The 26,268-nt window shown below is 45.1% G+C and overlaps 1 protein-coding gene across 1 annotated transcript in view; it reads right to left on the minus strand.

The window, feature by feature from the left end:
* The window catches only part of PCSK2 (proprotein convertase subtilisin/kexin type 2), a 262,151-nt gene that overhangs the window by 86,588 nt on the left and 149,295 nt on the right, over positions 1-26,268 (minus strand). The window lies entirely within an intron of this gene.

Consider the following 26,268-nt stretch of genomic DNA (forward strand, 5'->3'; position numbering starts at 1 on the left):
CTTTATTTATAACTGCCCAAACCGCAAGTTACCCAAATGTCCCACAACTGTAGAATAGATAAACAAACTGGTACATCCACACAATAGAAGACCACGTAGCAATAAAAAGGAGCAAGCATTGACACCCATAACTACATGGACGGACCACAAGTGCGTGAAAAGTCAGCTTCACAAGGCCGTATGCTGCAGGATCCCATGCATACGACATTCTCTAGAGAAGGCAAAACTATAGGGACAGAAGATAGACCTGTGGTCCAAGGACTGAGGGTGGGGGCTGTGGAGGATTGACCACAAAGGGACAGCATGGGAGAATTTTGGGGGTGATAGGATTGTTCTGTCTCTTGATTGTGCTGGCAGTTACACGATTTTATGCATTTGTCAAAACTCATGGAATGGTGCCCCAAAAGAATAAATTTTACTTTCTGTAAACAAAAAATGAATTAAAACAGCCACTGGTTCCCCGACTAGAGCGATTTTATGTGACAAGAAGTGCTCTGATCCCGGTGAAGTATTATAGATGATTTCTAGTCAGAACTCTGGAATGGACCATCTCTTTTCTCAAATCTTTTTTTTTTTCTCTTCTAAAGAACTACTTCCAACTAAATTGACTCCTGGGTGGGTGGTGAATTCTCTCTGAGTTGGTCCGCAAGTCGCTGAAGCGCTGCCTCTGGTGCTTTTCCTGTTTGTGCATTTCATCACAGGGACAGGCTGAGTTTCCCTCAGGGTCATATTTTTTCAGGTTCAGAAAGAGTTTAACTCCATTTAAGGGAACAAAAAAAGTACCCTGGGGGAATACAGCTAAAATGTGTTTGTGGAAACCGTCCTATTTGCTGGAGGGCCAGCTGTGCGAGACGGGTTCTCCGGGATGCCAAGGCGGGATGGGACTGTCTGTTTCTGAGAATCCAGCACACATTTTGGAGACTGAGAGCTGCATCCTTTCTCAGTCCTAGCCCAGTTTTTGCCTTCCTGCCCCCAGCAGTCGCTCATTGCTCAGCACTTAAGTTGAGGCTGGTTGGCAAGGGAGGCTCCCTTCATTCGTCTTCATCGCTGGGTAATTGTTGTAATTGACGCAACACTGTTTCTATCCCTAAATCTATTAACCAGCAAATGTTCAAGTCATAGGCTCTCAACCCTCATTAATCTCATTGCTTAAGAGTTTTTCAAAATTTTAGTCATGTTTTATTTCCTAATTATGGATATTTCAAATCAGCAGTGAAAATAGGAACGTGTTGGCCTGAGCATCACCTTTGCTTTTCAAGGGCATCAGAGAGTCTTTATTCATGGCAACATTCTCTCCACTTTATTTTCCCCCTCTTTTTCATCAAAATGAGAAGTGATGCTCTTCAGAGGACTGTAAACTGATACAATCTTTTCAGAGAATAATTTGATAAGCTTTATCAAAATTAAAATTGCATGTATAGTCATGTGCTGCATAACGACGTTTCTGTCAACGACAGACCACATTTACGACTATGGTCCCATAGTATTAGTACCATATAGCCTAGTTGTGTAGTAGGCTATACCATCTAGTTTTGCGTAAGTACACTCTATGATGTTTGCACAACGACAAAATCGCCTAAAGACACATCTCTGAGAACACATCCCCATCGTTAAGCGACGCATGACCTAGAAATTTGACCTAGAAATTTCACTTCTAGGAATTTATTCTAAAGGGATATTCACACGAGAATTCAAAGATCTATGTTCAAGGAAACATATTCATTCCATAGTTTATAGTAGCAAAACATTGAGGGAGAATCAAAAAGCCAATTTTTAGGGTCTTGGTTAAATAAATGATGGTGTAGCCATAGTATGGGAGAGAGTATGTTCTTACATAACAGAGCAGATTGCGTGATATGATCTACAGTATGAGTCCAGTTTTGGAGAAAAAGTCTGGAAGGGTCTACACAGAACAGCTATCAAAATTGAGAAGTGAGCGGGATTCGTAGAGGAGGGGTAGGAGAGAGGAGAGGAGGGAAATTGCAGTTTTTATTTTATCTATATCTTTCTGTAATGTCTGAAACGTTTTTTATGACGAGCAAGCCTCCTGTATTGAAAATGCAAATAGAGGGAAAAGCAAGAGAGATGCAGTTCTAAGAATTTAGTAATCATGATTAAACAGTATCCCTTTCAGCCTGTACGGTGATTGGAGAGTTTCCAAGTGTCTTGACATCTATTGTCTTTTATGCTGGAAGCAACCTAGGGCGGTGGGCGGGTATACAGCATCTCCCAGGTGGGTAGTGAAAAAGCTGATCTCTCAGGCAGGGCAGGTACTCACTCTCATTCTTCCCACAGTCACGGGGTGTTTTCAGTAGTAATTGATTTTTAAATTGGTTCTTTTGCTAATAGATTATTTTTAAAATTGTATTTTTTTAAATTGAAATATAACTTATCTATAGCAAAATATATGATGTTAAGTGTGCAGCCTGATGAACTTTGGCAAGGTATACACCCACGTCCCAATCAAGATATGAAACAGGGCCAGCCCAGTGGCACAGCGGTTAAGTTCGCATGTTCAGCTTCTTGCAGCCCAGGGTTCGCCGGTTTAGATCCCAGGTGCAGACATGGTACTGCTTGGCAAGCCATGCTGTAGAAGGCGTCCCACATATAAAGTGGAGGAAGATAGGCACGGATGTTAGCTCAGGGCCAGTCTTCCTCAGCAAAAAGAGGAGGATTGGCAGCAGTTAGCTCAGGGTTAATCTTCCTCAAAAAAAAAAAAAAAAAGATATGAAACATTTTCATCTCCTTGGCAAGTTCTCTCAGGCCCCTCTCAGTTATTCTCCAACTACCTCCATCAACCACTCTTCTGACTTCTACCACTATAACTTAATTCTGCCTGTTCTAGAACTTCACGTAAACAGAACCAGAGAGTGTGTACTCTTTTGCATTTGCCTTCGTTAGCTAACATTTTTGAGATTTACCTATTTTGTTGTATGCAACAGTAGCTTGTTCCTTTGGTTGTGGAATAGTATTCCATTGTATGAACACATCACAATTTTATTTATCCATTCACTTGTTGATGGGCATTTGAATGATTTCCAGTTTTTGCTAATATGAATACAGCTGCTATGAACGTTCTTGTATGTGTCTTTTAATAAACATACGTTTTCATTTTCTCTTGGGTAAATACTTAAGGGGTGAGATTGCTGGTTGTATGGTAAGTGTGTGTTTAACTTTGTAAGAGACTGCCAAACATTCTTTGCAAAGGAATTGCACCATTTGACGTTCCCACTAGCAAGGTACAAGGTTGCTCATAGGTTTGGCCCCTTGTAAATACCTACCTTTAGGTGTAACTGTAGGTGTTTTCCTATAGAGCAAAGGCTAAAGGGACTTTTCAGCAGCAGCAAACACAGTACTGAGCCCATACCCATTTTAGCACCCTCCCCTCCCCAGATTATAGAGACATAGGATGAATGAGACCTGGTCCCTGCTCCAGGAGGTGGGCCCAGAAGACAAGTCTTTCTCTGTCTTTTAGATGGTGGTTCCTGCAGCTGCAAAGTGTAAGAGGTCTCCAGGCCTGAGCATATTTTCATATCCTTTCCACATCCTGAAGAGCCTTTGCTTCTGTAGGTTCATGCAATAGATATTCATTGCTCTCTTGAGAAATCGCCCTTTCTTTCTCCTCCATTCTTCCCCTGTATAGATCTCTGCGTACCGACATACACACACACACAGCTGTGGGAACCAGTGACCCCAGCTAGTCCTTCCTGAGATCCTTTGCTACAAGCACATGCCGGTACAGCGGTTCTCAGAGCGTGCTGCACCCACCATGGCCACACGTGGGGGCTTTAGGGTTGCACTGTAACTATTTTTTAATGATTGTCCTATTTGCATGCTTTTCTATTATGATGGTAGCATACAGTTACCTTTAAAAGCAATCTATTAAGTTAAAATAGCGAGTCAATGAAAGAAAAATGATTAAATGAATAATAGCACGGTGGGTCATATTTAGAAAACCCCAGCTCTGGTCCAATTCCCCCTAGCTATTAAAGACACTCTGGGCAACATGGTTAATCATCATAATCAAAAGAGATTTACTGAGCACCCATTGTCACTCAGAATATAATGAGCCCTGAAGTAGATATGGGTCTCTGCTTGGGACTGAACATCAGCGATACTGTTACTAAATATATTCCTGTCAAAATCTTCTCATCATCTAACTCTCCAGGATCTGGAAAAAACCCGAGCATCCAATTAATTTCCAGATCAGCGCTGCGTGCTTTCTGATTAAGCATCGTAAATGCTATTCAGAGCTCTCCACGGGCTGGTCCAGGTTCCTGCTGACGGTGGAGGAGGTGTCAAGACCGCTGCTGTCTCCTCTTCTGTGTTTCCCGCAGACAAGCCCTCTCTGGACCCTGGTGCCTGAGCTTACGAGGTGCCTCATGGGGCCTGTGCCACCTGACAATACTTTTGTATGCTCTTTTTAGAGATATATGTTTTGTAGATATCACCTTATTTTAAATGTTCTTGAGTTGTTTTTGTTTTTCTTTCAAGAGGAAGAGGGAAGTGATATTATTGTCTTCTAAGTTCAGGGTCCTTTACGTTTTTTCTCTCTCTCTTTTTTTCTCAAACACAACAGCTCTCTTGCAAATGATCTTTCTCCTACAAAAGTCACCCTAGATGGTCCTCTTGCTTCCGTCCTTGTCCACCCCCAATCCCTCTCTGTAGCAGACAGATCTTTTAAAAATACCGAATCCAGGCACGTCCTCCCTCCCCTGCCTGGAAGAAAAAGTTTCCTTTTGCTTCTAGAATGAAGTCACAAATCCTTATGGCTAGCAAAGTCCACACAAGCAGGTCTCTTTCTAATTCTCCAATGTCATCTCGAGCCATTTTCTCCCTGGATTGATATGTTCCTCCCTTCTCCCCAACATACACACATCAGCTTTCTTCAGATCTTTGAAAGGGCTGAGCATATTCCTGCCTCAGGGCCTTTGCACAAGCTGTTTTCTCTGCTTCCAGATATCTAACTCCTCCTCATTCTTAAGGCATCAGTGTAAATGTCTCTTCTCCAGGGAAGCCTTCCCTTACCCAGCAGATAAGATCAAATTCTTCATATTAAATATATTCATAGGAACCAGTACTCTTCCATCACAGCAAAGCACCACAGTTGTAAATAAACAACGACTTCTGTAATTATTTATCTAGAGTCTATTTCCCCCTCTAGAAAATAAGGTCCTTGAGGGTAGGGACTATGTCTGCTTTATTCATCAACGTATCTCCACCTCCAAGCTGGTCCCCAGTGATTCTTGCTTCCTGGTACTCATGACCTCGTCTAGACTCTCCCACAATGAACAAATTTGATGTATACAACAAACAGGACATTGCAAAACGGCGGTAGGTGACTTCCGAGCTTAGATCATACGAGACATTGTAGCTTCTGTCTTGCTCCCTGTCTCGGATCACTTGCTCTGGGAGAAGTCAGCTGTCATGTCGTGAGGATACTCACACAGCTCCTGAAGACCCTCACGGGGGAGGAACTGAGGCCTCCTGTCAACAGCCACCCCATGGGAATCGTCCGGAAGCAGATCCTCCAGCCCCAGCTGAGCCTTCAGATGACAGCAGCCCTGGCCAAATCTAGACGGCAAACTCCTGAGAGACCCTGAGCCAGAACCGTCCAGCCAAGCTGCTCCTGAGTTCCTGACTCATAGATACTGTACGAAATTCAAAAAGATTGTTGTTTTATGCATCCAAGTTTTGGGGGTAATTTGTTATGCATCAATAGATAACTAATATGTCATAGTTCCCGGTATAGTTTAGTACTCAACAAATAGTTGTTGAATGAATAAATGAAAACATATTACTCTCTTTGTTTTACATTTGAGGAATATCCAACCCAGAAAGGTTGATTAACTTGCTTCAAATCACAGTGACTAAATAGTAGAGGCAAGATTACACCCAGATCCACTGCTTGCATGGTCCTCATTAGTGACATTTCCATTATACTGTTTTATCTTCCTTGAATGGAGAAATCAATATCTAGCTGGCCAAAGGATTTTTTATTCAGAATCTGTTACCGATCACACTGTGGGTGGGGTTACACACTGGCCATTCTGTACAAAGTTCTCCAAAATGGAGTGTGCCCACCCCAGGGGATGTGCAAGATAATCCATTGGTGTGTGGGGGAGAAAGTATTATAACTTCCTTTTTTAAGCTTGATTTTTAAAATAATTTCTGTATTTACTTTTAATTGTGGTAAAAAGGCATAACAGAAAATTTACCATCTTAATCATTTTTAAAGGTACAGTTCAGGAGTGTTAAGTATATTTACATCTCCAGGACTTCCTCTTCTTAAAGAACTGAACGGCTGTACCCATTAAACAATAACGCCCCATTCCCCACACCCCCAGCTTCTGCATCCACCATTCTACTTTCTGTCTCTGTGAATTTGACTACTCTAGATGCCTCATGTAATTGGAACTATATAGCATTTGTCTTTTTTTGACTGGCTTATTTCTCCTAGCATAATGTCCTCAAGTTTCATCCATGTTGTCACGTGTATGAGAATCACCTTCCTTTTTAAGGCTGAATAGTATTCCATTGTATGTATATACCACATTTTGTTTGTTTGCTTTTTAGGAAGATTAGCCCTGCGCTAGCTCCTGCCAATCCTCCTCTTTTTGCTGAGGAAGGCTGGCCCTGAGCTAACATCCGTGCCCATCTTCCTCTACTTTCTATGTGGGACGCCTATCACAGCATGGTGTGCCAACCAGTCTGCAACTGGGATCTGAACCAGCGAACCCCGGGCCTCCAAAGCGGAACGTGCGAACTTAATCACTGTGCCACCGGGCCAGCCTCCACATTTTGTTTATCCATTTGTAAACAGACATTTGAGTTGCTTCTACCTTTTAACTATTGTGACTGATGCTGCTATGAACATACGTATGTATTATAACTTTAAAAAATATTTTTATTTTATCCTTTATAATTTTTCTCTTGGATATATTTTATAATGTACATAGTCCATTATCACAGTAGTATCTACACACGCTGTGTGAATAAATAACCACGAATGTATTTGGGGAGGCTCTTGAAACCTTTTACAGACACGCATGTGTGAGTAAAAAGTTTAGAGACTTCTAGTTTCGTAAGAGTAGCAGATGCTGTTGGACGCCCCATTCACAACCCCTTGCTTTTAGCATTTCCATGCATACTGACTCAACTTTTCTCTGCCAGATTGCCATCTCTGTATCTCTGGGGCCCAATCTGTCCATGGTTTTGGCAGCCCAGAAGTACGGGAAATTGCTCTCTCTTCCACCTTGGTATCAGCCCTCTGTCAATGACCGATGGCAGTTGGTGTGTAACACCCCAACTCTTTCTCCCGCGTGTGCTCTAACCCATGTCCCGGGGTTGCCCTGCAGAACTGAGCTCCAGTTGCTCACAGTGGTAACTCCCGATGCGTGCCCTGCTTTGACTCCCTCCCTCACTCATGCTTCCTGGGACCATCTCCCAAATGAACTACTATTCTGTGAATTCATGCCTCAGGGGTGGCTTGTGGGGAATCCAAGCTAAGACAGTCAATGAGTGCAAAACGCTTCGAAATCACTCAATGCAGTGATTAATGTGGAAAGCATCATGCATGGAAAAGGAGTATAACTTTGACTTTATGTCCGTCATTCTCAAAACCAAGTTAAGTAGATTCAAACTACTTGACTATTTCATTTCCTTGTAAAAACCAATTCAGCTTTTGTTTCTTAATCAGTGATTTTATTGGAAGGGAGGAGAATTTCATAAGATTTTACAGTTACAATAGACAGGAGTCCAATTTTCTCAGCTTACAAATGAGGATGCTATGCCCCCGTGACTTTTAGCAGCTTGCCAGATGTCCCATAGGTGGAAAGTTGTACAGCTGTGGCTGGACCCACATTGCAACTCTCTGGACTCTCGTTTCTAACAAAGCCATTTTCCTAAGTTTCGATCAACAGCTGGTTAGACCAGGGGACTTCAGTAGACTTTTTCTTAAAGGGTCAAATAGTAAAAGTTTTAGGCTTTGCAGATCTGATGGTCTCTATCACAAATGCTCCACTTGGCCATTGTACAGTGAAAGCAGCCATAGACGACAAGTCAACAAACGGGCATGGCTGGGTTTGGACAAAACCTAGTTGCAAAACAGGTGGCCAGTCTGTGAATCATAGTTTGCCAACACCCAGGTGAGATTATAGAGGAGACAAAGGTCCTCTCTGTGTTTTTTTTTATTGTGGTAACATTGGCTTATAACATTATATAAATTTCAGATCTACATCATAATATAGTTTGATTCCTGTGTAGATTACATCAAACTTCCCACCCAAAGACTAATTACGATGCATCACCACACACATGTGCCTAATCACCTCTTTCGCCCTCTTCCCTCCCCTCCTCCCCTCTGGTAACCATGGTTCTCTTTGTTTTTATGTTTAAGAGGAAGATTTTAATTTTTCAGGCTCTCCTTATAGCTCTTTAGTATTTGTGGAATAATTTATTTTTTTAAACAACATGTAGTCACTTACATACGTGTTTACATATGCTTTCCTTAAACCTAAAGAATAGTTTTCTCGGTCCTAAGACGTATTGTTGCCATTTGTCTGCCCCATATTTCTGTCACATTAATCCCGTACGTTAACCCTGCCAGACACTGGGGATACCGTGTTCTCATTACTACTTACACACACACGGCACACACACAGACGATACTTCTCCTCCCCAAAATATCGAATTGAGGGTGTATTTTTTTCATTGTGTGTGTCAGTATTAATTACTCATAATTTAGCGTTCAATATTATTTCCTATATTAATTTCAATACAAGGGAATGAGTCTAATTTGGAATCATAAGATTCATTTGCATTTAAATTGACATTTTACGCATTCCCTGTGAAGAACAAATAGCATCTGTGATTATAATTATAAGCATTGTTTCCAGGGCAGGTTTGTTTTCCTTTAAAAGGATTTGCAAATACGGTGCCAGTTTAGTATTAATAATGATGACATAAGAATCCCACATGTTTCTAGAGAGAGCTCTGTGAACACAGTTCCCATATTTTGGGAATTCCCTTCTAGTGGAATAGTGGATAAGCAAAACTTCTTGGATAAGAACATGTCCACGTACACTTTCAAATTTTTTTTCCTAAATCTTTCAGATATTTAACAGAGTGTAAGAAGCCTAGGTTAATTTTTAGCTAAAAAAATGCATGCTTTGAGAAATTGAATGGCTACTGTTAATTGCATATGATACAAGTGAATGGGTTAAAAGCATCAAGACAGTCATTTTCTACCGTCCAAAAGACAAGAGATAACAAGTGTTGGTGAGGGGATGGAGGAAGGGAATCCTAGTACACTGTGGTGGAAAGGCAAGTTGGTGCAGCTGCTATGGAAGACAGCATGGAGCTTCCTCAAAAAATTAAAAATAGAACGACCACATGACCTAGCAATCCCACTTCTGGGTGTATATCCAAAGGAAATCAAAACAGAATCTTGAAGAGACATCTGTCCTCCCATGTTCATTGCAGCATCATTCACAATAGCCAAAGTATGGAAACAACCTAAGCCTCTGTCAGTGGATGAATGGATAAAGAAGATGCGGTGTATACGTGTATATATATATACACACACACAAAGGGATATAATTCAGCCATGAGAAAGAAGGAGAACCTGACATTTGCAACAACTCAGATAAAACTTGAGGGCGTTAAGTTAGGTGAAATAAATCAGAGAAAGACAAATACTGTCTGATATCACTTATAAGTAAAATCTGAAAAGAACAAACTCAAAGAAACAGATAACAGAGTGGTGGTTTCCAGAGGTTGAGGGGTGGAGAAAATGGGGAGATATTACTCAAAGGGCGCAAACTCCCAGTATAAGATGCACAGGTTTTGGGATCTAATGTACAGCATGATGATTGTAGCTAATAATAGTGTATCCTATACGTGAGTTTGCTAAGAGAGTAGATCTTAAGTGTTCTCACCACAAAAAAGAAATACTGACTATGTGAAGGGATGGAGGTGCTAGCTAATACTACAGGAGTAATCATTTTGTGATTTATAAATGTATCAAATCAACGTGTGATACATCTTAAATTTACATAACGTTATGTGTCAATTATATCCCAATAAGGCTGGGGAAAAAAGACAACTATTCCTGTTGCTTTCCCTAGTTCTTGCTGTTCTCTTGGGGGACACGAGTCAGTGTGGACAAACGAGTCTTCATTTCCTTGGTCTGTGGTATGAAGAACACTCATTCTTCCTAGAAGCCGAGAAGTATCGAAAAGTGTTCGTTTCCGTGTAGACTATGTTTCTGGTGGCATTGACCAGAAGCTTTTCTTTCATAGCAAAATGTTGGAGGTATAAATAAGTAATTTCTACTATGAGCAAAGCCAGAGAGCGGTTTTGTGAGGAGAAAGCACGGCCAGAAGGAAGTAGGGGCTGAAGACTAAGGAAGAAGAAAATCCAAGCACTCCTTCACCAGCCAGTCTGTCACCCAACACATGTTTGTTGGTCGTCTACTCTGTTCCAGCCATTGCTCTTTGTGGAGGATGAAGAGGTGAGCAAGACAGATAAGATCCCCACCCGCCAGGAGCTGACATTCCAGTGGGGAGGCACAGAAACAAAACCCCAATACACAATTACAGGCTATTTTAAGAGCTAGGAAGGGACTAAACAAGGAGTGATCCGTAGATTGAGATGGACTTCCCTGCGGGATGAACCAGTGTATGAGCCTCCTAAGTCTTGAATTAGGAACAAGTCCTGGCGGTGTAGGTCTGACACACAGTGAGTGAACAGGGGGTAGGCTGAAAAGGTGGCCGGAGCCAGGACACGTGGACCCTCACAGGGAAGAAGGGGTGTGCTTCCAGGAGCAGGGGAACCCCGATGGGTTTAACCAGGGGAGTGACATGGCCTCTCCTACTTTTTTTCCTTGTGACGAACTCTCTGTTTGTGGGGCATTAGGTAAGGCAAGAACAGAAGCAGGCAGCTGAAGCTTTCGTGGTGTCCTGGAGGGACATGATACTGGCTTGGTCCAGGATGGCAAGGGCGGAAACAGAGAGAAGCACATGTGTTGCAGAGTGGAGCAAGGACTAGCAGATGGGGTGGCTGATGGGAGAGAGTAAGGAAGAGAAGTCAAGGATGACTTTCGTGTTTAGGACGTTAGTCATTGCATCCATGGCAGTGCCATTCGCTGAGCTGTGGGCGACTGGAGTCCAGTCAAGTTGAACAAAGTAAGTGTGACAGATGGTGAACATCACATTTCACTCACTACTCACTGGCTGTGTGAGCTAAGGCAGATCATTAACCGCTCTGATCTTCGGTTTCCTGTCTATGAGAGGTGGACCAAAAAAGTGCCTACTGCACTGCTTAACATGCAGATTAAATGTGATAATGCGCATAAAACATATGGCCAGGCACATTGTAAATACTCAACAAACGGTCTCAGAATAAGTCCACCCAAGACTAAGGGACCAAACAGCAGGAGCCAAAATATCAGACCAAGGCAGGGAGAAGAGGCTGGAGAGAAAAGATGGGTCTGACTCTCTGTGGACCAACAGTCAACTCTCCATGGGAGAGGAGAGGAGTTTGTGAACTAAGACCAAATGAGCAACACATGAAAACTCCGAAACCAAACCATCCTGCAGGACGGGATAACTGCGATCGCTCTAGTGATAGCCGAAGGGTCTAGGAGCCCAGGCTGTGGTCCTGCTCACAGAGGTTATAGTCTTTATTTGTAAGATCCTGGTAGGAGCCCCAACAAGGTACTGACTGTATCAAATGACCCAGTGCCTGTCTGGTCACCATGCTGGCACTCACATAGGGACCGGCTGCTCCCACTGAGTCTTTCGGGATACTCTCTACAAGTTGAAGAGAGGGCATGTGTGTGTATGTTTGTGGGGTGTGGTGGCCGGGAGAAGGGAGGGTGGTCCGGGGCCAGTGCCAGGAGGACATCGATGCCTTTAGAATTCTGGGGGGTTCAATTTATATTTTTTGATAGATCAACAAAGATTCATTGCTTGCATCAGTAATATGGACAATCGCCACACCCCTTTGATTCCGGAGCAGGGAAGATGATGTCCCTGTTTTACAGATGGGGAAACTGAGGACCATGAGGCTCAAACAATGCATTTTTGCTCGCGGTGACTCAATGGGAGTCCTTGAACCAGTGTTCCCTGAATAGCTTAGATTTACACCAAACCTATTATTTAAAAAATTGGCAACATTTGAGTTATAAAACATAAGCCTTCTATTTCCATAGCTTAATGAAAACATCTCCCACACACTGTAATACATCTTAGTCTTCCGCCAGCGAGGCTGTGTGTGCGCGACGTGACAAGTACAGGCCTCACCATCATAGTGGGGACGACGATGAGGAACGCTGCTCGCAGCCAAGCCCTGCTTTCCCGCACTTGGCTTCAGCTTTTAATTATCGGTTAGTAATTAAGGGTTCTTTCTTTGCGAAAAATAATTTCCCGTAGTTTGGGAGCCAGCAGGGTTACCATGGTTGAGAAGCTAATCTTGCTTCTACGTCAGAGATTCTCTCCACCTTGGCCATGTAGGATGGAAGATTCTGCTTTGCCAAAGCTCCAGATTGCTCAGATGCGAGCAGAGCAGGATCCCAGAGCCGACTCTTTGAGGAAGACTTGGGGGCAAGTGACTGACTGAAGATGTGCTCCCAGGGGAAACCAGCGAAGGAGGGCGAGAAGCAGGACGGGACCCGGCGGGAAGCCAGGCCAGGATGCGATTCCAGGCAAGCCCTGCAGGGGGCCCCGGGGGGTTGGTCACAACTCCGAGTGTTCCCAACCGGAGACAAGGCTTTCACGCTCCCACAGGCAGTCACAGACTAATGGTGCCAAGACCCGGCGGGGCGTAAATCCCAGACATATCAGGCCTCCGTGCGCCGGGGCAAAGAGGGCTCCAGAAGTCCTAGGGCAATTCTCCAAAAGGAGCAGCAGGCGCTGGCAGTTGGAGACAAAAACAGGCCAGAGCTGGGATGGTTGCTGACAGAAAATGCTAAAAGAAGAGGGCTCAGAGCAGGCATGACCTGTTCTTCCTTCGGTGGCCGCGTGCGGGGGTCTCAGGTGGCAGAGGGTGGGTTGGGAGCACTTGGTGGGGGACGGTTGTGTGGAGAGGGGTCAAGAGGCTCAACACTCCCGCAGAGGGACCCACAGGTGGTTCTCTGCCTGGGCTAGGTTCTGTCTGAGCACTTGGAAGCATCTAGAAATGTGCTGCGTACTGTGGTGTGGACTGATGTTTTGATGTGAGCAGGTGCAGCCATGTCTGAGGATTGGGGCGCACTGGGGACCCGAGTTCCAGGATGAGCTCTGCTCCAGCCTGCTGTGTGATCTCTGGCAATTCAGTTTTCTCCTGAGCCTCCATTTCCTCCTTCCTCCTTTTAGTGAGTGAGGGACTGGACCAGAACACCCCTCAGATCCCTTGAGTTGTCACAGAAAAGCTCACCTTTCTGTGTGCCCAGGGCCGACCATCCTTCTTCCAGTGGTTTCAACCGTGTTAACTTGGTCATCGAAAAGAGATTAAAACACTGATAAATGCCCTCAGCTCAACCGAAAATGAAGGCAGTCCTGGCATTGAGAAGGCACGTGGTGGAGAAATGGGAGTGGCACGGGCCATGGGTCTCCCTGAATAATCACTGAGAAGTCCCAGGGGGTGGCCTTGGCTGCATGAATCCCGGTCAGGGCCCACACATGTGCTGCCTGAGGGGCTCTGATTTCCTCGGCTTCCACGTGGATCAGTCTTGGGGTCATCCAAGTTGTTGCTGACCTCAGAACTGGTTAACCTCGGTCCCCACTGTAGTGGGGACAGTGGCTGAGGAGTAACACCCCACCCTAACCACTTGTGAAGTCTGTGTGTTCAGTTCTCTTCCAGGTGGAGGAAAAACACCATTTTCCATGAAGATGGCCTGAAACTGTTTTCTTTCTTCTTTTTTTTTGCTGAGGAAGTTTGGCCCTGAGCTGACATCTGTGCCAATCTTCCTCTATTTTATATGTGGGATGCCACCACAGGGTGTCTGACAAGTGGTGTAGGTCTGTGCCCAGGATCCGAACCTGCAAACCCAGGACACCAAAGTGAATGCACCGAACTTAACCACTAAGCCACAGGGCCAGCCCCCTGAAATTGTTTTCTATTGCTGCTGTAACAAGTTACTACCAACTTAATCAGGGATAAACAACACAAATGGCTGACAGTTTATTACAGTTCTGTGGTCGGTAGCTTGATGTCCGTATCGCTGGGCTAAGGTCAAGCACTGCTGGCCCCTTGCGAAGGCTTCTTGGGGGAGGCTGTAGGGAAGCACCTGTCTCTGTGCTCACTCAGGTTGTGGGGGGAACGCAGCTTTGAGTTCCCTGTTTCCCTGCTGGCTGTGGGCTGAGGGCCACTCCTGGCTCCCAGGCCGCGGCAGGCTTCCTCTTGTGTCCCCGTTCCTCCGTCTTCAATCCAGCAACAACGGGTTGAGTCCTTCCCATGTTGGGATCCCTCCGGCCCCGTGAGCACGCCGCTGTCTGACTCTCTCTGCTTCCCTCTGGCTTCTAAGGATGCGTGCTTACCTTTGTCCCACCTGGAGAAGCTCCCTATTTTAAGGTAACCCTAAGTCCATCTGCAAAGTCCCTTTTGCCGTGTAACCTAACGCCATCGCAGGTGGCAGGGATTAGAGCGTGGCTACGGGGGCCATTATCCTGCTGCCCCCATGGCCATTCTGTCATCCCGCCTTCCATTCTACCCTTGGTTCAGGTTCGTTCATTCTCTCATTCAGCAAACAAATAGTCACTGACCATGTGTTTGGTCGCAAGTCATGTGCTAAGTGTTGAGGATGGAGAGAGTAAGAAGGCACGGACTCTCTCCTCTCTTGGGAGGACCACAGCCATGCAATGCCTGATTCCTTCACTGGGCCAGGGCATCCAGACCCCAGCTCCGGGAGGGTTGGCTGCTAAGAGGTCACAGCTGTCTCCTTCTCTGGATAATTGCCCTTGGACAAATGGGAGTCACTAAGCCCGGGAAGTTACACAGGCCCCAGAAACCTCTGGCAGCCAGGAACTGAGTGACACGGGGTACACATGCTGGTTCTCCTCCTGGGGAGGCCCCTGCTTTGTGATATGATTCGTGCTCCAGAGCTCCCGGGGTCAGGCTGAGGCTGGACTCTGTCCTCTGCCCTGTCCTGCTCCCCTCCCTCTGCTCCTGAGAACACTCACCAAACAAAGTTTCTTTCTCCGGAATCCCGTCTCAGCTGCTTTCAGGGGATGCAGCTAAGGTAGCTGGTAACAAATAACCAATTCAACCTCTTTCACGAAATTCTCCATCTGTCTCTGATATGTGTGTGTGTACACACATACGTACATAGTTCATTGTAGTTCACGTTTGGAACAATGAGGACACACAATGTCGTGCTTTCCATAGGTCTGTGCACCTGTGTCTAACGAGAATATATTTATAAAGTGACCTTCGGAGCTAAAATGTAGTTCTCAGACAGGCCGTAGGCTAGATACTCTGCATGCCGTAGGATCTGGGACCTGGCCAAATGGTGGGTTAAAAAGCCAAATGAGGGAAGGCTCCCTCACGAACTTTGGGCACATTTCGTAAAGACAGGAAGATGGAGGGAAACATGAAAACTTAGAACGACGCACTAATTGCCCTTTGTAACTCATTTTCAAAATGCTCTCTGAAGTAATTACGTGTCCTTGAGGCAGGAAAAGAGGAGGAGGGAAGAGCGCGGACTCTGAGGTCTGACTGTCACAGGTTTACCATTGTCTTCTGCTAAGTTCTAGCTACGTGATCGGGCAAGTCGCTTAACTTGCAACTTGCATCCTCTGACATGGGTCGTCGAATGTGCCAGGGGCAGTTCCAGGGGCCCTGTGACACTACTTCATTACTTATCACAACCATCAATAGTCAGTATTATTATTAACCCATTTTACAGATGAGGCACAGAGAGATTACCTTGCCTAGGGTCACACAGCTAGCAAGTAGTTGGGAGGAATTTGAACTCAGGGGGTCTGGTCCTAAAGCTCTTAACTCCCACACTAAACTTCCTTAATTCTCAGGTGTAACAGAGTTATTATTTATAATAGAGTTATTTTTGAGATAAAAGCAACCATATTGGGGCCAGCCTGGTCGTGTAGTGGTTAAGTTTGTGTACTCTGCTTCAGCAGCCTGGGGTTGGCTAGTTTGGTTGCTGGGCATGGACCTACACACTGCTCATAAAGCCGTGCTGTGGTGACGTCCCACATGGAGGAACTAGAAGGACTTACAACTAGGATATAGAACTATATACTGGGGCTTTTGGGAGAGAAAAAAAAAAGAGGAAGATTGGCCACAGATTTTAGTTCAGGGCCAATCTTCCTCACCAAAAAAAAAAACAAAAAAACAAAAAAAACCCAAAGCCATATTAACCAAAGTAAAACCTGAAGAAGAGTCTACTTTTATTAAATCAGAGAAGAAGCAAGTCATTCAGTTCATGCTCAATCTCAACTATAATAAGAAGATTATATTAATTTTCTATTGCTCTATAGCTAATTACCACAAACTTAGTGGCTTCAAACAATACGTATGTATTATCTCAGGGTTTCTGGTGGTGAGTTAACTGCATCCTTGCTCAGAGTCTCACCTTGCTTAGATCAAGGTGTTAGCTGAGGCTGTGATCTCATTTAAGGCTTGGGGCGTCTTTCAAGTTCTCGGGTTGTTGGCAGAATTCAGCCTCTCATTGTTGTAAGACTGAGGCCCTGAGCTCCAGGGGCCGCCCACCATCCCTGACACGTCATTCTCTACAACGGGCAGTTTGTGTCTTTGAAACCAGCAGGCGAAAGTCTCTACAGCAGTCCCTCCTTAGCCACAGTTTCACTTTCTGTGGTTTCAGTGACCTGCAGTCCAAAAATGTTAAATGGAAAATTCCAGAAATAAACAATTCATAAGTTTTAAATGGTGTGCCATTCTGAGTAGTGTGATGAACTCTCCTGCCGGCCCTCTTTGTTTTGCCCGGGACGTGAATCATCCTTTGTCCAGAAGATCCAAGATGTATCTGCTACCTGCCGGTTGGTCACTTAGCAGCCACTTGGTTATCAGATCAATTGTCCTGGTATCGCAGTGCTTGTGTTCAAGTCACCCTTATTTTACTTCATAATGGCCCCAAAGTGCAAGAGTAGTGATGCTGGTGATTCAGATATGCTAAAAGAAAGCCACAAAGTGCTCCCTTTATGTGAAAAGGAGAGCACGTATAGGAAAAAACAGCATATGTAGGGTTTGGTACTATCGTGTTTCAGGCATCCACTGGGGATCTGAGAACATGTCCCCTGCAGACAAGGGGGACTACTGTATTGCCTAAAATCACTCCTTCTCTGACCCGTACAGCCTCTTTTTAAGATTTTTAAGACCAGATTAGGTCAGGCCCACCCAGGCAATCCCCCCTTTGTTTAACTTAAAGTCAACTGTTTAGGAAACTTAATTACACATGAACAATCCTTTTAACTTTTCCATATAATGTAACCTAGTTATGGGGGTAAATTTAGAGTTTACAATTCTGCCTACCACAAAGGCTTTGCCTTCAAGGAAAAATGAAAGATTTTAAAGGGAAGAACGGGATCTCATTGAAAATCACAGTTGTTGTCCTCATGATTAAGTGTATCATGCATCAGAAAAACCATGGCTCAGGGTCTAATCCTCTTTAATTGAGGCCTGGGCATTGTTTCTTGGTCTTTGTCGCCACTTCAAAAAACTGGGACTGGATGACGGGTCAGACCTTCAGTCTCTGTCAGACCCACAGTTGCCCTGGCGATGACCACGTGTTGGCCAGGCTCCAGTGGACACATCCCCTTGGGCTCTGTGGTTTGGTGACAAGACTTGGGCAGGTATGGCAGACGGCTGCCCACTCCGCTGTGGTTTCCTGGCATTCTCTCCTGGCCGGGGCACGCAGGTTCAGGAGTCTGGGCGCGCTCAGTCAGACGACCAGAATGGTGGCTTTAAGGAAGTGCAGCTGGGAACCAGGCCCATGAAGAACGGGAGAGAGGACCAATGGCTGTCGCCTCAGTAGGCGCAGCATTGCTCACCAGCTGCCGTAAGGAGCTATGGGTGAATTCATTATCTGTAAGGTCTGCTCCGGGCAAGGCTTGGGCACCTGAGGGTTCTTGGTTCTCTGAGATAAAAACCTGAAGTAGGAAACCTAGTGAAATGTTTCACATCTTGGGAATTCAATGAGTGTTTACTGATAGTGAGGAAGAGGGTTAGAAAGAAAGAAAGGCAGAGGAGAAAATCTTTTTTATATTTGCATAAATGACTTTCTTGAGGATTATCACGTGGTGTAAGTACTGCTATACTTTTTCTGAATAGGTATGTTTGTTGATAAGCAGAATAAAATCCTAATAGTTTCATTAACATCCATCCACCCATCCATCCACTCACAATTCATTTATTCATAGAAGAATCTCTATTAACACTCTCCTTGGGGACTGCGGCCTTCAGTTGATTCTCTCAGAAACAAAAGAATTGGAAGGCATGATCTTGATCTTTAAGTTGTTTAAATCTGGTTGAAGAGATGAGACTCTGTCAAAGAACTTTAGGGAATGTGGGGTCAGGAAATGATTTTTGTGGGCTGCTTTTGGTCTAGCTTCTCCATGGAAACAAACCTCCAGTTGAAAACCCAATTATAATCCACTCACCCCTTGTTCAGTATCATATAGATCAAGCTTCTACATGAATTCCTATGCTGTATCGACTCAAGAAAACATTCTTTCAATGCATTTAAGCATCTTTCTGTCTCTCACTATTAAGGCTGCCTTGCTTGTTCCTCCTGCCACATTCCCATATCGGGCGGTGTTTTTCTTTCCAGGACAGCACTGAGCACATTATGATGTAATTACATACTTACATGTGTGTCTCCCTCAGCCATCTCTGAAATCCCCGAGGGTAGGGACCAGATTTTTCACATTTTATAATGCAGGCCCCTAGTGCAGCATCTAGCACACAATAGGAACTCAATACAAGTGTCTTAAATGTTGACTAGTTTCAATGGAACAATAACTACTCAAGTGAGCAATGTGGAAAAGTGATTGACTAGATTTTTTTCTTTGCTTTCACCTGTAGCTGTACGTCTAGGTCCAAACAAGCAGTTTCATTTCAGTTAAACAAGATTTCATTTTCTCCCATTTTTATATCAAAGTGTGTTTCTGTAAAAATGGACAGTTTCCTCTAGCACGTGGGTTAAATCAGATGATAGTCATTTGACTGATGGTCTGTCCTAATGATTAAAAAGAAGTTCTTATCCCCAATATTCAGTGTGGCCTCCTGGTGATAAAGTGCTCACTATGATCTGGTCAAAAGTATGAGTACATCGAAAAAAGCCAGCCCCTCCTTTCAAGAGGACACAAAGGTTGTTTAAACTTCAATTTCCTATGCAATATTAATGTGCCTATTTAAATATTAATGGGTCTAAAAGCCTGGAGCGATGCGTGTGATCAATACTTCAGAGCATCTGAGTCACTGGGGCCCAGCACTGGGCTCATCTCCAGCAGGCGCCCTTTCATCATGGCGGCCACGTGCCAACTGGAGCCCTGGCGTGCACACGGCTGCCGGGCTCAAAGGCGCTTCCGTCAGGCTCTGCTCCAAAGACCCCTCTTCAGAGAGTCACCTTTCAGGAATCCATCAAAGGAATGGAAGAGTGCAGGCCCTTAGGGATAGGCTTTCCTCCTTTTACAAGAACTTCCGTTGGTGAAATGGCAACCCTGGAGCATAAATAATGTTCCACACTTTGAACTGCACCGAAGAGCGTAACGCATCCTCCCCTCATCTGGGAGCTTAATTGCATTTCTATCAACTTGAGAAATTCTAGACATTTCAGAAAAGAAATAGCTCTTGGTCATCTGCATGTGGATTATCCACGTTGAGAATCACTTCTCTCCAGGCCTTTGGCCATGGGGCCCTCAGTTGCTTCTCAGGTCCTCTATTCCCTCAGTTGTGACATGCATTAATGGGGAGTGGAGGGGGGAATCCACCTCTGAGGTGGTTGAGAGGCGGGACTGAGAGGGTCTGCATGCTAGGGCTCCGCATCCGCACTGACAGAGGCCCGTCAGATGAGTCAGCTCCTGAATTCATTTGCAAAAGTGTGAATGATGAATGAATATCCAATGCAATTTAGCAAATATTTATTAAATGCCTGCTTAGCACCGTGCTAAATGTTAAGGGGGACAGAAAATTTTAAAAGTACCCAGTTTCCTACAAAGAGCTTGTGGTCTGGTTCTGATATGGTCATACATTATAGGGGAATAACATTGTTGAATGATTGATTGATTGAATAAATGAATAAAATGTCAAAATCAATGATGAGGTTAATCATCAGAATCTGGGGATGTTTTCAAAGAAATACATGCGATGAAGTCTATCTTTAAAGATTTTGATTCAGTAGGTCGAGGGCAGGGCCCGAGAAATCTATATTCTCCTTAGGCAAGGGAGGGTGGGCATCAGTTAGATTAGACCCCCAAGGAGGGGGTCTAATATGGGTAACTGTAACAGCTGCTGAGCAAGAGCAACCATAAAATGTCAGCAGCAAATAACAATAAGCACTTATATCACTTATGTGTGATAGGAGAAACTTACTAGGTCTGCCGTTCCGCTGGGAGTTAGGGGGTCTAGGGTGGGCTCGGCTGGGCAGCTCTGCCGGGCTTGGGGGGGGTTTGCTTGCTTCTGGGGGTTGCCTGGGGTTCAGCTGATCTTGGTGGGGCTCTGCTTCTTACTGCAGTTCTGCAGGTCGACCTGGTGGCTGTGCTTCAGGCTATGGCAGCTGGGGTGGCTCTTCTCTGTGCGTCTCTCATCCTCCTCCTCGGTCCAGTGGGCTGTCCTGGGTATGCTGTAATGGTGATGGCAGAGGCATAGGGAGGTTCTGCAAAGCCCCATGGCAGAAGCTGTAGGTCTATGGAAGGGTGAAGAGTTAAAGTCAATGCAATCTTCCACATTTGCCGCACTCAAGAATTCGTGGAAATACTCAAGGAAGAGCTTGTGGATCTGCACAGATTCTCAGCACAGGATCGTGGAGCTGCTCAGAGGGAAACCCAGAGCTTCCAAGCTGCAGGATGGAGGCCCTAGTACAAGAAGCGGCCCATCCTTCCCGCCTTCAGGGCAGAAGCCTGTGCCCCACTCTGTGATCACTACAGCAGGAGATGTAATTTCCCTGGCCTGGAGAAAACCTTATTTGGAAAAATTGCTGTTGTACCATCCCTTTACCCATCTTGAGGATGAGGCCTCCCTTGTGAATATCTATGAATATCCTTTTAGTTGAAAGATCTGTGATGGAGAAGAGTGGGTCAGAAATTCTGCTTTCTCTGGGGCATCCTTCTTCATCACATCCCTGGCCAGGAGCAACAGGTCTTCTCTCTCTGTCTTCTATTTGCTTGGATGCTCTTTTTTGAATGTCTTTTATTTTTCAAATAAAATCAAATTTTATTTTTCCAACAAATCTTTGAGATTTATTTTGGTAACCTCTGCTTTTTAGCCTCTGCTTTCCTAGCTTCAATCTCACACTTAGTCTGCATGAGGCGGGTTTTTTCTCTTTTGCTCACCCTGAGCTTCCTGGGGAGGACGCTGAGCAATTGCGCCGGTGTCTTGAGGCATGCTCCCGCTTCCGCTCCATCAGAGTTGTAGATTCAACTCTTTTGAGAAGGAAATGAATGTTTATTGAACATCTGTTATCTGGCAGACCCTATGAACCTAGTATCTCAATGATGCCTCACAGCAAACCTGATATTCATTTTGCCTATTTCACAAGTGAGGAACTTAAAGCTCGAAGAGGGTTAATAGTTTAGTCTAAGGCTGCACAACCGTGAGCTGGGAGGCCAGGAGTCACCCTGAGGTTTGACTCAGTCTCCACTGTTGTCACACTGTTAGAATCTTGTCCCTGCATGCTGGCCAATTGCCAACTGTCAGCACCGGCAGCTCTTGGCAGTCTGGAAGGCTCTGCGTCCGCTGCCCCTATTCTGCTTGTATGGCGAGCAGGCCAGAAGAGCCGGGGAGCTAAGCCCCCCGCATCCCTACCTTGCCCCACTCCTTGGGTGCAGCCTTCAACCAGTGACTGATAAGAGTTGGTGGGTAACTCTGAGGCTGACTCTGTCTACACAACTTCCTAGAGTTCCACGGTGAGATTGAGTCCCATCTCCCTCGGAGGTAATTGGCTTCGTAACAACCCTTTCTCGATTGCTTTCCCTTGTGGTGTCACTTCCCTTCTCCCTGGCTGGTGCTTCCTGGGAGCTCCTCGCAAATAAGCTACTTGTCTTTAAGTCCTAGGCTCAGGTCTGCCTCTGAGAAAACCCCAGCCCACAGCGAGGAGACTCTCCTTGGACTTTGTAAAGCCACCACCGATGCCTTCACCTCCATAGCTTCAGCAAAGCAGGCGTTTGGAGCAAAGCAGGAGATGCTCTGCTCCACCCGCGGCGCCCACACTCTGAAAGCTGCCGCCCCAGTCACCCGCGGCACGTTCTTAGAGAAATCTCCCTCTACTCCACTGACTGGAATGTGAATGCAGGCCCATGATTGTCGCTGGACGGAGGCCACACAGTACAGACACGAACAACCTCCCTGCTGCCCAGCCCTCCCCTGTAAGCCGCATCCCACACCCGCGTCCCACACCCGCATCCCCATCGCCCTCAGGCTCCTCTGGAGAATTCCTGTGTCCGGTTTCTCCCTTCCTTGGGGGCTTGCACATAGCAGGCCCGGAACACAGCGACCCGATTGAGTTAGAGCGGGTATCCAGGCGGTTTGCACAGACAGCACGGGGTAACGGAACTCTGATTTTGATTTGGTCTAAAATAATGTCTTTTTATTACTAGTTCACTTTATTACTATTGGGATGGAAAAAGGAGCATTTTAATTACTCGGAATAGTGAGTATTTACCAGTGGGACTGCATCTCCCTGATTAAATGAGTCACAGAACAATAGAATAATAATAAAAAAGTGGCTATTATTATCCTTTGCTCCTAACACTCAATAGATTCAATGTAGATTTGTTGAATTAAATTAACACTAACGACTTACATTTATATATTGATTTGCAGTTTCCAAAGGAGTTTAATTCTCAGTTTAAATAGGACACCGACTACCAGCGTACTCCGAGTCTTCTCTTTTAATATTAGGGAATAAGCAAGCTTTGAAAATAATTCTGCCCTGGGAAATGTTTTGCCTGGTTTGATTATGAAGAGATTTTTGTCCTATTTGTCTTAGAACCTCTGATAGAGTTTTCACTTCTCACTGAAATTAATCAGCAGCAAGAAGGAGTTTCCTCAATACTGCACATTTCTGTGTATTTTAACCTTTAATAAATTTTCAGGTCATCCTCTCTGTGGCAATTGTTGCCGGCATCCGGCCCTGGCAGGCTTTGGCCTGTCACTCTCGTGTCCCTGGAAAGCTCCAGCTGCAGGTACCCACATTCCTTTGCTGAGGGCTTCCTCCGGGACTGTGGGAAGGTAGGAGGTGCTGGAATGGTGAGGTGTCCTGGGACCAGCCCTCACCGGGTGACTGACAGAAGTTGCGTTTCTCGGGTGTCGCATCCTGGGTGGAATGACTGCGGCGCACACATTCTACACCGTCCCCCAGATTTCCCAGTGGGATTCAGTTCCAGCTGCTCACCGTGGCAACTTGTTTGAAATGCACCATTTATTGGCTGCCTTCCCTTCTATGTCTCATTCTACCCTCCTCTACCTCTGCTTTCTGGGATCACCTCCCAAATAAACTGCCTGCACTCAAACCCTGGCCTGAGGGTTTGCTTCTGGGGGAAACGCAAACCAAAACTTCCCAAATACACTTGCCTGGAAGGGCTCTGGGCGAGCTCATCCCATCCAAGCCATTAAGTCACCTAACAAGGTGTGAAGCGGCCTGTTAATCTTTTGCTCAAACAATTTTCGAGTTTGTCACCGTTCGCTGATTTCATTGCTCTCCCGGGCGGGTCTACACCACTTGCCATCCTCATTCTGTTAATTATAGTGTAAAATTTTTAATTAAAAATAAAGAAGATAAATTTGGTTAGTAGCTTCAAAGTTGTCACTCTCAACTCGATAGGGGGTGAGAGAGACACGGTGACCAGCGAGAACCAGTCGGTTCACGTTCTTGCGGAGGAGTTACGGATAAGATATTTGCATGTTCAGTTTTCTTACCTCCACCAAAGACATGGAAACTTCTCACAGCCATGTGTAATTAGATACAATTTCTTTGTAAGGTTCCAAGTGTTTGATAAATGCTAAAGATTTGAACCTTCCTCTGGATGGAAGTTGTCAAAACGAGCCGTTTTGCACAGAACTCACATTTTCTGCTCAATTCTTACATGTCCCCTAGTTTAAGTTTAGTGGAGACATTGTCATCTTCTCGACAGCGTCCTTGCCAAATGGCTGTCAACCCTCTTCTTGAACATTTTCAGATATGGAGAACTGATTACTTCCTGGGAGAGCTAACTCCTTTTTTCTTTTTTTTAATTAACCTTCATCACTGGACAGTTCTTCCTTTAACTGAACTAACATATGTTTCCCACAGTTGTCACCCATTGGTGGGAATTTTCTTGGGATAAATTACTGAACAAGTTGAAGGCCTTATCCCACATGGAGAACTCCAAGTATTTGAAAACATATTTAATGTGCCTCCTAAGTTGTTTTTTCCTGGTTCTCTCAGCTCTGCTTAGCAAGTTATGGTTTGGAGCCCCTCTGCCACCCTTGTCACTGTCTATCATTCTCAGAGTGAGATACTCATTGGAAGCAAACTAGTTGTCCAACATTTGGGGATTTGAAAAGTTTAAATAAATTACAGCATGAGGCAATACTATAATAGTCCTTATAATCATGTTTTGAAGAATATTTAATAATTTAAAGATGTCCATAACGTATAAAGTGGAGGGGATCACCCCTGCAGTCTACTGTCCCTGCCCTTTCTTTGTAAGGAAAGGCCTCTGGGTATGAGAGTCCTGGAGAAAATGTAATACTTGCGTTTCTGAATCTGTGCTTTGGAGAACTTTCCAGGGCCCTGCGGTTCTTGGGGAGGCAGAGAAAGGGAGGGCAGTGGGGAAAGTGGGAGGCCTTTTGTCGGGCAGTCCCTTTATGGAGGCAGAAGGAGCAGATGGGCAACAGTGGGCTTGCCGTGGGGAGGTGGTCACGGGAGGAGAAAATTGTTTCCTTAGATTCTGCAGACCATGCTGAGGTGCAACCTACAACCCGCAGGCAGTTCTTTGCTGTCTTATCTACCGGAGTGGGTTCTCGTCTCAGGGCTTTGGGTGAATTTCTGTCATTTCTCTTTGGGGGCACGTTGGCTGGACTGTACCTATGATTCACTTAACTTATTATTATTATTATTAAAAAAGATGCTCAGCCCAAAGTATATGCTTCTAGATTTATAAGACCTAGGCAGAAAATAGAAACGTTCGTTTCCTGACGCCCAATGCACTGGACACGCGGAAAATCTCCATTCCCTCTTTGCAATGTAGACACACACATCTTTCGGGATGAATGACCCAGAATGTTGACCCCAAAATGCTTTTGCTAACCATCTTTTCTCTAAGTCCATATTTCTCCTTAATATGAGTCTCTTCAGCTACTAAAATAAAATTTTAAAAAATACTTAGACTTGGCCCTTACAGGAGAAGTATAGCTTAGTAAAGGTTTAGATAATTTTAAGTGAACACACCAACGCTTGACTAGCGTACTCTCTGGGGTTAAAATAAAGTGATCCCTTATGTTTAAAGGGTGTGTAAATTTTATCAGGAAAGTGGCAGGACTGGCTGGGTCAAAAGTCAGAGGGCGTGGTTCACTGAGATCCTCTGGTAATCTTTCTCACTTGTCAGGGGGTCCTAGATGCTGAGCTCAGTGTCGTGGGCGAAGGTTGGCATGGAGTGCTCATGAGCACAAAAATGATTAAGAAAAGCGATGTTCTTGCTCTCATAAAGCTAAGGTTGCAGTGCGAGTTGCTGCATTTTTCGGCTGTTTGCCATCGGTCTCATCCAGCAGGAACCCAAAGGACTCGTTTCCACCCTTCTGTTCAACATCCTCTGTTGGAGTTGACCTTAAGCCTCACCAAGCCTCTCTCTTCTCCTCCCCTCTCTGTTCCTTTTTCCTCAGCACTCTGTTCCTTCAGAACCTCCACTTTCCTTCTTCCTTTCTCAGAGTCACCACCTTTGCCTGCTGCCGGGCCCCACGTGTTGTCATTCTGCCCTTAACCTGAGCTGTGGCTCCAACAAGATAGGGAGTTCTGGTGTGGGTGTGTGTACGTGTGCATGTGTTCCTGTGTGCACGTCCCATGTGCATGTATGCACGTGTGCGCACATGTGTGTTTCTAGTAATGACAGACAC

This window comes from Equus caballus, chromosome 22, assembly GCF_041296265.1.
Source record: "Equus caballus isolate H_3958 breed thoroughbred chromosome 22, TB-T2T, whole genome shotgun sequence".
Lineage (NCBI taxonomy): Eukaryota > Metazoa > Chordata > Mammalia > Perissodactyla > Equidae > Equus > Equus caballus.